Source organism: Lathyrus oleraceus, chromosome 1 (genome assembly GCF_024323335.1).
Source record: "Lathyrus oleraceus cultivar Zhongwan6 chromosome 1, CAAS_Psat_ZW6_1.0, whole genome shotgun sequence".
NCBI classification, from domain to species: Eukaryota; Viridiplantae; Streptophyta; class Magnoliopsida; order Fabales; family Fabaceae; genus Lathyrus; species Lathyrus oleraceus.
Window position 1 is genome coordinate 185,359,841 of NC_066579.1, and position 12,785 is coordinate 185,372,625.

Here is a 12,785-nt window from a genome sequence, read left to right on the forward strand (position 1 = left end):
GCCGTTGCCGGGGATTGTAAATTGATATTGCGAGCATCGCAATGGTTGTTTAAGTTTTAGCTTGTGAATTTTTGACTTGTGCTTGTAATTTGTTTGGTTTAGTGTGCAGCTTACGTTTTATGCGAGGGCAAATCCCTGTGGACGAACTTCTTTTTGATCCTGAGATCGAGAGAACCGCAAGGAGGCTCAATAGCAAAACGAGACGTAGGAGGCAACAGGCTAGACAACGCCAAGAGCAAGGAGAAAGTTCTTCGACCACAAATCCACACCCATTCATACCAAACATGGAGCCACAACCACCACCACCTATTTCTACTCCATGTATCAATAGTCCAAGGAACACCGCTCAGTTTGCCAACCAAACAGGAAGGCAAGCTGAGATGAAGACGGGAACTCTGAATTTATTATATGGGAGTCCATTCACCGGAATGGACCATGAAGACCCATTTGCTTTTCTCACAAAATTTTATGAGATAGCATTGGCTGCCGGAGTGGATCAGGCTCAGGAGCTTCCGTTGTTCAGACGATTATTTCCCCACGCTTTGCTCGGTAAAGCAAAGGATTGGTATCTCGATCAAACACCAGCCGTAATGACAGACTGGAACGTGTTAGAAGAGAAATTCATTGAAAGATTTTTCTCCCATAACCGATTCATGGAATCAAAGACGGCCATCTCGGTGTTTTCTCAAGGAACTAGTGAATCTTTGAATGAAGCGTGGGAGAGATTCAAGTCCATGCTTAGGAAATGTAAAGGGCATGGATTTGATGAATTAACTCAAATCCATATCTTCAGAAATGGACTTCAACCAAACTGCAAAACGTTGTTGGATGCCACCTCGGGTGGCTCGTTGATGTCAAAAAGTGCCGAAGAAGCCACAAACATTATAAATCGCATGGCTCTAAATGATCTTCAGAGTCAAAGTCGTGGAAATTCTTTGAAGAAGGCGGGAGTGCTTGAGTTAGGGACGAATGATGCCATCCTTGCCCAAAACAAGCTCATCTCACAACAAGTGGAACTCTTAACGCAACAAATCAAAGAGTTAAGAGAACCGTCAAAAGCTAAACAAATAGCTTGTTGTGAACTTTGTAAAGGTGAACATGACACCGGATTTTGTCCACCTCCCGGTTTTGACGAAGTAAACTACATGGCCAATCAACGGGACTATCAACCGAGACAACAACAACCTTATCAACCACAACAACAACAACAACAACAACAATTCCAAGGGAACCAAGGGTTCCAACCTAGAAGCAACTATTATCATAACCAAGGTTATGGAGGTGGTTCTTCTAGCCGTCAAAACCCTCCCCAAAATCCGTATCAACCTCAACAACCGCCGGTCGTCAATTCTAAATTGGAAGAGACATTGACGCAATTCATGCAAATGTCAATGGCCAATCAAAAGAGTAATGACGCGGCCATAAAAAATCTTGAAACTCAAGTTGGGCAACTTGCCAAGCAACTCGCTGAACAACAAACCGGTCCTTCTTTTTCGGCTAATACGCAAACAAATCCTAAGGAGCATTGTAAGGCGATTATGACGAGAAGTGGGAGGGAGTTGGGTAGTGAAAATGAAAAAAGAGTTGAGAGTGAACAAAGAGAGAAAGAGAAAGAAATTGAGGAGGAAATAGTGGAGGAAAATGTTGATGGTGAAGTAGGAGTGTGGAGTGATGAGGAAGTAGTTGAAAAGAATAAAAATAATGGTGAAGTTGGAAAAGAAAAAGGTGTGGAGATTGAGGAAAATAAAAGTGATGAGGTAATAAGGGAGGTAGTGAAGAAGCCTAGATGGAAAAGTGCTAGAGTTGCAAAGGGAAAGGAGGTAGTGAGCGCTACTCCTATCCAAAACCTTCCTTACCCTCATGCTCCTTCCAAAAGGGAGAATGAACGGCATTACGCCCGGTTCATGGATATTTTTAAACAGTTGCAAATCAACATCCCGTTTGCTGAAGCCTTGGAACAAATGCCAAAGTATGCCAAATTCATGAAGGACATACTAACCAAAAAGCGGAGGTATACGGAACCGGAGACCATCGTCCTTGATGCGAGCTGTAGTGCCATTATTCAAAGGACGCTTCCTAAGAAAGAGGTTGATCCGGGAAGAGTTACATTGCCGGTTAAAATTGGTGACGTGTATGTCGGAAAGGGACTTATTGACTTGGGGTCGAGTATAAATCTTATACCTTTGTCAATTATCAAGAGGCTTGGCAACATCGAGATTAAGTCCATCCGAATGACATTGCAATTGGCGGATAAGTCGACGACCCATCCTCATGGCGTAGCCCAAGATGTGTTGGTGAAGGTCGACAAATTCTTTTTCCCGGTGGATTTTATTGTAATTGATATGGAGGAAGATGATGATGCTCCGCTCATATTGGGCCGACCATTCATGAAGACCGCAAGAATGATGATAGATGTTGATGACGGTTTAATGAAGGTGCGGGTTCAAAATGAGGAGGTCACATTTGATCTATTCGAGGCGATGAAGCATTCCAAGGATAGAAATGATAGCTTTCGCATCGATGTGATTGAAGACGCTATTATGGAAGTTTCAAAGCATATTCATGAGATATCTCCTATGGAGTTAGCTCTCGACGACTCATTGGAGGTTTTCACTGTTGAAGAGGAGCTAGCTCTTGAGGAATGCTTAAAGGAACTTGATAGTTTGGAAGACCTACAACCGTGGGAAGTAGAGGAAGAAAACTTGAAGAAGGAGGTCATTGACGAGAAAGCGCCAATTGAATTAAAAGAGTTACCTTCGACTTTGAAATATGTGTTTTTAGATGAGACCGAGGCAAAGCCGGTCATCATAAGCAACCTTTTGACCAAAGAAGAAGAAGCCCGTCTAATCATTGTGCTAAAAACCAATCAAGAAGCTATGGGTTGGACTCTTTCCGATCTAAAAGGAATTAGTCCATCCTATTGTATGCACAAGATTTTGATGGAGGAGGATTTCAAGCCGGTAGCTCAACCACAACGCCGCTTAAATCCCACCATGAAAGAGGTTGTAAGGAAGGAAGTGGTGAAGCTATTGGATGAGGGAATGATTTACCCGATCTCGGATAGTCCGTGGGTTAGTCCCGTGCACGTGGTTCCAAAGAAGGGTGGAATGACCGTAATCCATAATGACAAAGACGAATTGATCCCGACTAAAGTTGCAACGGGGTGGAGAATGTGTATAGATTATAGACGGTTGAATACCGCGACTCGAAAGGACCATTTTCCACTCCCATTTATGGATCAAATGCTTGAAAGACTATCGGGCCAACAATACTATTGTTTTTTGGACGGCTACTCCGGGTACAACCAAATTGCGGTTGACCCGGTTGATCATGAGAAGACGGCTTTCACGTGTCCGTTTGGAGTGTTCGCATACAGAAAAATGCCCTTTGGGCTGTGCAATGCACCGGCGACCTTCCAACGATGCGTCCAAGCCATTTTTGCCGATCTGATAGAGAAAACAATGGAAGTCTTCATGGATGACTTCTCGGTATTTGGTGGGACGTTTAGTCTATGCTTGGCAAATTTGAAGACGGTGTTGGAAAGGTGTGTGAAGACCAATTTGGTGCTAAATTGGGAAAAGTGTCACTTCATGGTGGCCGAGGGGATCGTGCTAGGCCACAAAGTCTCTAAAAGGGGGCTTGAAGTGGATAGAGCTAAGGTTGAAGTAATTGAAAAATTACCCCCTCCGGTGAATGTGAAAGGCATCCGTAGCTTTTTGGGGCACGCGGGGTTTTACCGGCGCTTCATCAAGGACTTCTCAAAGGTGGCTAAGCCTTTGAGCAATTTGCTCGCCAAAGATCAGGTATTTCTCTTCACCGAAGATTGTTTGCAAGCTTTTGAGGTTTTAAAAGAAAAATTGGTTACCGCTCCAATAATAGTCGCTCCCGATTGGAATGAAAATTTTGAACTAATGTGTGACGCGAGTGACTATGCTGTTGGAGCAGTACTTGGCCAAAGAAAAGACAAAACTTTTCATGCTATACATTATGCGAGTAAGGTTCTTAACGAGGCTCAAATAAATTATGCCACAACGGAAAAAGAACTACTCGCAATAGTGTATGCGCTAGAAAAGTTTAGGTCCTATCTTATAGGGTCTAAAGTCGTTGTGTATACCGACCACGCGGCGATTAAATATCTACTAACCAAGCCGGATTCGAAGCAAAGGCTCATCCGTTGGATCCTCTTGTTACAAGAATTCGATGTCGAAATCAAAGACAAGAAGGGGTCGGAAAACTTGGTAGCGGATCATTTATCCCGCTTAGTGAATGTCGAGGTTACCGCATCTGAAAAGGAAATCCGGGAAGAATTTCCTGATGAAAAATTGTTTAAGGTTCAAGTTAGGCCGTGGTTTGCAGACTTTGCAAACCACAAGGCTAGTGGTTTCGTGCCTGCCGACCTAACTTCGAACCAAAAGAGGAAGTTCCTTTCGGATGCGAAGTATTATGTTTGGGATGACCCATACTTGTTTAAGTTGGGTAGCGATAACCTGTTAAGGAGATGCGTAACTGGTGATGAAGCCCAGAGCATCCTTTGGCATTGTCACAACTCGCCTTATGGCGGACATTATAATGGGGTTAGAACGGCCATTAAAATTCTTCAATCGGGATTTTATTGGCCAACTATTTTCAAAGACGCACATACCCATGCGCAAAGTTGTGACAGTTGCCAAAGAAGTGGTGGGATAGGTAAGAGAGATGAGATGCCTCTCCAAAATATCCAAGAAGTGGAAGTGTTCGATTGTTGGGGCATAGATTTTGTAGGACCTTTCCCACCCTCTTATGGGAATGAGTACATGCTTGTTGCTGTTGATTATGTCTCTAAGTGGGTTGAGGCGATTGCCTCACCTCGGGCGGATGCCAAAATGGTGATAAATTTTTTAAAGAAAAACATCTTTTCCCGTTTTGGAACCCCCCGAGTGTTGATAAGTGACGGAGGGTCACACTTTTGCAATGCACCGTTGGAAACAATTCTAAAACATTATGGTGTGTCGCATAGGGTGACAACTCCGTACCACCCTCAGGCTAACGGGCAAGCGGAGGTCTCTAATCGAGAGATTAAGAGAATCCTAGAAAAAACCGTGTCTAATTCTAAAAAAGAGTGGTCCCAAAAATTGGACGAAGCATTATGGGCCTACCGTACGGCCTTTAAAGCTCCAATTGGCCTAACTCCGTTTCAATTGGTATTTGGTAAAACTTGCCATTTGCCGGTTGAATTGGAGCACAAGGCCTTGTGGGCCCTAAAGTTTTTAAATTTTGAACATGAGTTGGCCGGTAACAAAAGGAAAGTATAACTACTTGAGTTGGAGGAGATGCGCAATGCCGCATACCACTCAAGTTGGTTGTACAAGGAAAAAGCAAAGAAGTATCACGACAAGAAGATCCGTAACAAAGAATTTGTGCCCGGACAATTGGTCCTATTGTTCAACTCCCGGTTGAAGTTGTTTCCCGGGAAGTTGAAATCAAAATGGTCCGGGCCATTTCGGGTGAAAGAAGTAAAAGAGTACGGGGCCATTGTCATTGAAGACATGGACAAGAAAGATAGTTGGACCGTGAATGGCCAACGATTGAAAGTGTATCTCGGCGGTCATATGGATCGCGAGAGTTGTGCTCAGCCGCTCGATGCTCCTCTGTGAGCATCGCATGGTCGAGCTTAGCCGACGTTAAACAAGCGCTAGTTGGGAGGCACCCCAACATTGTAAGTATTTATTGTTTTATGTATCATGTTGAATTTTGTTACAGTGTGCTAAATCAGGCTGGATGACTTGCAAGTGCTGCATTTGCAAATGCACTTGCTGTCATGCTCGCTTGCAGCTCGCTAGGCGAGGCTGCAGCGAGCGCGCTCGCTGGCTGCTCGCTAGGCGAGGCAGTAGCGAGCGCATCAGTACTGTTTTCTATAAATTTCTCAGCAGGGCATTTTGCCCCAAACCCTTAAAAACATTCTGAACGGCTCTGCTGAGAAAATTTTGCGAAGCTTCTCAAACTCTCGCATTCGCATCGCTATCACCAACCCTCGCTCCTTCCTATCGATTGCAAACTCTCTTCATTTTACATTTCCGAATCCGTGTAATTAAGGTTTGCCCTACTTCATTTTCTTTTTGTGTACTCTTAAATTCCAAATATGAATTGCAAATAGGATAAGTGTAGTATGGGAAATTGAGGTTGCATGTGATGTTGTGGAGTTTGCAATGTTTGGATACTTAGGTTTTCAAATTGGGGATTTCATTTATTTTAGGTTTTGCATGAAATTAGCCAATCCCCAATAGCATAGAACGATTATTTGTTTAAGAAATCATTAGGTTCTGATGTGGGAACCATTTGTGTATGGAAATTGGGGGGAAATTCTTTGAATATGCAGAAAATCCCAAAACCCGTAAGGTTCGCTAGCACTCGCTAGGCGAACCTGGGGCGAGCGTTCGCTGCAGCTTCGCTAGGCGAAGCAGCAGCGAACATGGCAGTATTTTAAAATTATGCTTTGATGGCTAACCTGTTGTTTGGTGTGTGTTGTTTCTTTGTATCTTTTGCAGATGGAGTCTAGATCTGGAGCTGGTAAGAAAAGAAAGGGAGCATCGTCTACATCTCGAACGGTTCCTATTCAATTCGACCAAGACAAGTTCGTCGGCCCTAAACAGGCCGCCAGATACATCGCTCTGGAGAAGCGAAAAATACTTCCTGAGAAGCGTTTTCTGATCAACCCACAGGGCACTTACAGAACTTTCGCCGGGTTGATAGACGCCAAGAAGTGGGATAGGTTGATAAGTCCCTTAGAGCATTACGATATTGCTACAGTGCGGGAGTTTTATGCTAACGCACTGCCCGACGACGACGAGCCCTTCACTTGGGTTTCTAGAGTTGCCGGGCGTGCAATTCCATTTGACCGGGATGCTATCAACCGAATCCTAGGGGAACCGCTCCAGCTGGGAGCTGACCAGAGAGACCAGTGCCACACCGACCTCAGACTTCACAGAGATGTCCCTGCCATTACCGCCGACCTGCTTTTACCTGGGAAATCGGTTGAGCCGAACCCATCTGGGGTTCCTGTGAGATATCACCGGGAGGACATGACTCCCATGGCTCAGCTGATACTACTCTTGGTTTTGACCAACATCCAGCCCAAATCACACACCTCTACTGTGCCGATCCCAGTGGCACATTTAGTCCATTCCATCCTCACAAATGTCGAGATAGATGTGGCGAGGATAATCGCCAATGAGCTGAAGACCGTCGTCGAGAGCGGGCTTAAGTCGGGGGCTCGTGTTAATTGTCCCCTGGCCTTCCCGTGTTTGATTATGAGCTTATGTGTTCAGGCTAGGGTGAGGCTTCCGTCTCGTGGGCAGGTTCGAATCCCGGCACCTATCGATGATAGGTATGTGGCTAAATACTGTAGAGCTAAGACTACCGGTGGCAGTGCAGCCTCAGGAAGTACTCGGGCTGCTGATGGTCCTAGTGCTTCTTCTCCCGGACTTGATCCGTACCTGCGGGCTGTGTGTGACTACAGTTTTGAGTGGATGGCAGCATCCCAGCGAGCTATGATTGATATGCACAACAGTATGCAGAGGTTGGAACTGCAAGGTAATGACCCCTCCGGTGCTCGAGCATTGTTGGCGCGTGAGCAGTTTATGCTTAACGCTAATTGGCCTGTGGACAGGCCAGTCTATGGTGAGGGGGAGGGAGCTGAAGCTGATAATGATGATGATGTTGATGATGAGGCTACCGGTTCTGATGCCGGTAGTGAGGAGGAGTCCTGAGCCCTTAGTGGGTTGAGTATTTGTATTTTTTTCAGTTTTTATGTCATTTCCATTTGTATTTTCGAATTTTGTATTTTGACCATGGTGTGTACTATTGGGGTGTTTTGTCCCCCATGAACAAATTTTTATTTTCAGTTAATGTTATTTAATTATGTTTTTAATTTTGTGTGTTTAATAAATTTTTGGTTGATTGAGTGGCAAACCCTTCTAGATTGGTTGCTCCTCAAGAAGTACCCAATGAAGGTGCATCCGAGCTTGGATGGCAATGATAAGAATAAACAAGTGAATGAAGCTAAGGTACATGGTTACCGTCGGCTAGAATTTTAGAATGCATTAGGAACTTTACTCTTTTTGGTAAATTGAATATTGTCTTTGTGCAACATAATTGAATGAATGTTTCATCTAGAACTTAAAACCACAAATTGTGAGGAAACCTCCATTGTACACTTAAATGTTGGATTCTAATAAGTTTTGTTGATTCATGTGATTCATTCTTTGTCTTTTATTATTGTGAAATTGTGGAAGCAATTAGAAATGATCAAGGCACTTGTTTTCTTTTGAGCACAACTACATCCAAAAACAACTTACCTGTGAGCAGAGAGAGTATTCGTTAACCCCTTTGAGCCTAAACAGTTGAATCTCGGCTTGAAATAAAGCGAGATCTCAAAAATCTTTTTTTTACAACCCGGAAAATCTTGATTATTGTTCTTTTGCCGTAAAAAGTTAAGAGCATTCACTTAGGGTGTGGAAGAAATAAGTTGGGGAGAACGAAAAAGAATTGGTAAGTACCACAACTCTTGAAAAAGATAAGAAAAACCGAGCAAGCATAGAAAAATATATGTATAAAAAATATAGAAAAGAAACATCTGTTTTGTATATTTGATGTGAAAGAAAAGAACAAAAATAGAAAGAATGAAAAAATGCTTGCTCGGAAGAAAAATAGTGAAAAATAAAAATTGAGTTGTGGAATATGTGTTGTGAAGGTTACAAATAAGAAACAAATGAAACAAAGTCGAGTAGTGTGAATAATACTGTGAATGTCTCTTTTGCATCGGCACTTTCGTTTCAATGGCCTTAGAAATGACCCTTGTTTGTTAACCTAACCAAGCTTCAACCGAAAAGCCCTTAGTGATCTTTATGCTTCCACAGTACCATTTTTTTTAATTATTAGACATTGTATGAATCTGTTTGATTTCTTCATTATTTGTTAGAGAGTGAGATTAGTCCCGCGGTTGCGAACGCGCAAAATCTTCATTCCTTATTCGAAGAGGAGAGATAGGATGATTCATTCAGAATAGTATTGTTGTAGATAGATAAATATTTTGCATTGCTATTTAAGTTTTAGTTCCTAGGTATTATTTTATTCGAACCGTTGGGAACTTGTATTTGTTGATTTCGCTTGTGTTTGAGCCGTTTATCCAACTTCGGAGAAACCGTTTCTTAAAGCAAATCCTCTTGTCCTTCAAGAGGCATACTTTGCTTGAGGACAAGCAAGAATCTAGTTGGGGAGAGTTGTTAGATGCCCAAAAGTGCTTATTTGAGCTATCATATGTGGGCATCTTTCACTCTTTTTCCTTGCTAAAATTGTCAAAACCACATTTGTTTTACATGGAATGCATTACATTGATAAACAAGCTTGGTGCCTTTGATGTGTGTGTTATTGTGCAGGAAAGGCATGAATTAATTGATAATAAAGACACAAGAGAATTGGCAAAGGAACCAAAGAATACAAGCATTTCATCTGCCTGCTCGCTAGGCGAGGCTGTGGCGAAGCTTTTGGTTCGCTAGGCGAGCTCCTGGCGAAAAGCTCCAGTAAATTAGCAAATTAATTCGCTAGGCGAGCTCAAGGCGAATGTGGTAGCGAGTTCATTCTGTTTTGGTGAAAAACGCAGCCAGCACTCACTCGCTAGGCGAAGCTCTAGCGAGTCCCCAGCGAGCATTCCAGTAGCAAAACCTCTCAACCTCGCTGGGGCGAGGTTGAAGCGTGTCCTTCGCTAGGCGAAGGTATGTTCGCTAGGCGAACATGACAGTTCACCAAGACCCTGTTTTCTCTGAGCGCAGGGGCCTTTTGTGCCCATTTTAGACCCTCGCTAGGCGAGCCATTCTGCTCGCCTAGCGAACATGACAGACCAGCTGAGGTCTATAAGTAGCAGGTGCCACTTTTGAGCACCATACCTCATTTTTACCAACTTTTCCATTTCTGTACTTTTTCTAGATATTTTTGCAGCATTGTTTTGGGAGCTTTTATGCCCTAGTTTTTCATTTCTCTTCATCTAGCAACCATCTTCCACAAAAAGAAGGTGGATTCCCATCCAACTTCGATTATCCGACTTGGATGTTGATCAACCTTCTTTCCTTACTTGCCGACCAAGCTACCATGAAAATGAGTAGCTAAGTCATCCATTTGTCAAGGTTAGATGTAGGTGATTTCTAGCTTTGTGTGTAAATGTAAGGATCCTCATATGTAAACTCTTTAACGGTAAATATATGATGAAAACTTTGTTTCTATTTAAAACTCTTTGTGTTGGTTTATGATCGAGAGATGTTTACCGATTCTTGACCTAGGTTTTCATCCAAACTTGTTTGTTAGCTAGAGATAGTAACGAATGATTTTGTTCACCATAAGGTTGAACCAAAAGGTTGTCATTTTGATAGATTGTGTTCGAGAGAAACAATGGATCAAAATGGCAAAACTCACAATGGGTGTTCGAGAGAAACGCATTGAGAGGACCTTGTGAAATTATTTATCATCTAAAGGAGTTTATAAGATTGTTGACCGAGCTAATACATGCAAAGTGATCATTGAAACCTAACTTTGACAATATTTCTCATTTAATCAAAACATAACTTTTACCGCAATTAATTACTTTGTATGCAAGATAACTTGATTAAAACCAAAACCCTATTGTTACATTAAGTTAAGATTAATTCAACCATTGAACGGCAGTGATATCTTACAATCTCTGTGGATACGATAACAAAAACCCGACACGAAATATACATTTCAACAATGACCTATTTAGTACATGAATATAATCACTACATCTAACCCCAAGAAAGAGATTTTAGCTACAATTACTCATGGTTAATGTAATTGTGGTAACTCAGAGAAGTCGATATCGTAGACCAAGGTGAACCTACTCCAATTTCGTACTACCTCAATCCACCGAAACCTCCTTTGTAATGAAATGGAAACTTATATTTATAGGCAAAAAATTGGACTTCTCGGTAGGCATACTACCCTATCGCCTAACGCGTTTACCATGCTCTGACCTGCCAATTTTTCTTCCTTAACAAGCAACGCTTGCATGTCTGCCACGTGACCTTGACCGCCTTTGCCACTATGTGCACCACCCATTCAACTAGCGAGCTTACCCTTATTTCACCATGAAGTAGTTGCAGCTGGCTATGCCATATGACCATGCCATCCTATTCCTAATACGCCAATGTTGGGCCTAGCGAGCCTGATTTCTTCAAGGTTTTACTTTTGGTTTGGTTTTTGCGTGTTGAATCATGGTTTTCTATTTCACCTATTTATGATTAATGTATATAAGAAAAGTCCAAACATGTAATTTCTTACTTTTCATAGATAAATTGGAGGTTTTTGTATCGATTTTTTTTGTAAAATAAGTCAATAAACACAAACATATTTAATGTAAATCTAACACTTATCAATGATCTCAACATCATTTTCATTTTGATGTAAATTTGATTTATTCATATATCATTTCTTCCTAGAAGCTACTAGGAGTCGCTCGTTGCCCATGCCTTGTGCATTAACAATCATTCCATGCCATTATCAACCCTAGTCGTCACATGCCCATCAACTTTCACTTGGTTAGTCCCCTAACCACATTGTCTTACATGTCTTCTTAGATACATTTATAACATCCTAAGAGATTTTATGTATTATGGAATAACCCCACAAACCAACATGTTCTTTCAACATGTTTTTTCTTACTCAAATATGCTTTATGTGAAACTTCATAGAAAGTTACATATCCTAAAATTCGTCAAAGTTAAGCATGATTAATTATGTAGTTTTTATGGTATATGCGGGTGACAATATGATGCTTTTTGTTGCTATATGTAGTCTCAATCAATTCTTATCATCTATGCTTCAACCGTGCGTTCCTATACATGCACAACATCAAAATCACTTTCATTCATGTGTTCCTTTCCCCTAAAAGCTATAAGAAACCCCTTATCATCTATTTCTTATATACCGATAATCACTTGCCTCCCTCGCCAATCTTAGATGCCATATTAAATATCCTAGATGAATTCACAGATTCTCCCACTAAGCCTAAACCTTATCAATTATCTAGAAAATATAAAATTAAACCTTTTTATTGTTACAAAAATCTTCTATTTTCCTTAGCCTACCTCAAAGTTCATCAAATATAAAAAAGATCTTAAACATGATAAAACGAAACAAGTCTTCTAAAATTCAACAAATATAGAACAAGCTACTCATAACTCATTGAATTTTTTATCCTTTTCCAAAAAATTCAATGATGCATCCGGTGATATTTCACCATTATCTTAAGTAGCGCGTGTTTCTATTATTGACCATTTTATTATATTAAACGAAAGAATAAATAATTAAATAACCTACAAAATTACGTCTTCACAAAAATATAAAAATAAATATGTTTTTAATTATTATAATTTTTAGTTTTTATTTATTTTAATTTTTTTAGTCCATATCTTTTAAACAAAGGATGCAAAACACACAATTTTAATAATTAATATATATTTAAAATGTCAAGGAAATTAATAAAAAATACAAAAAGAATTAATTACTGACCGACAATAATTTTTTATTTATTTTTGAACTACTTTATTATAATAATTTAAAAAATAAATTGGTAAAAATATAAAACACTATTAATTAAAAAATCTAAAAAGTTAATTAAATATATTTTTTTTACAATTATCTTATTTTTAATATTTTAATCTCTAATTTGTGTAACTGATTTTAATATTTACTATTTATAAAAAAGAATATTTTTTCGTCCTTATCTTATAGTAAAATTA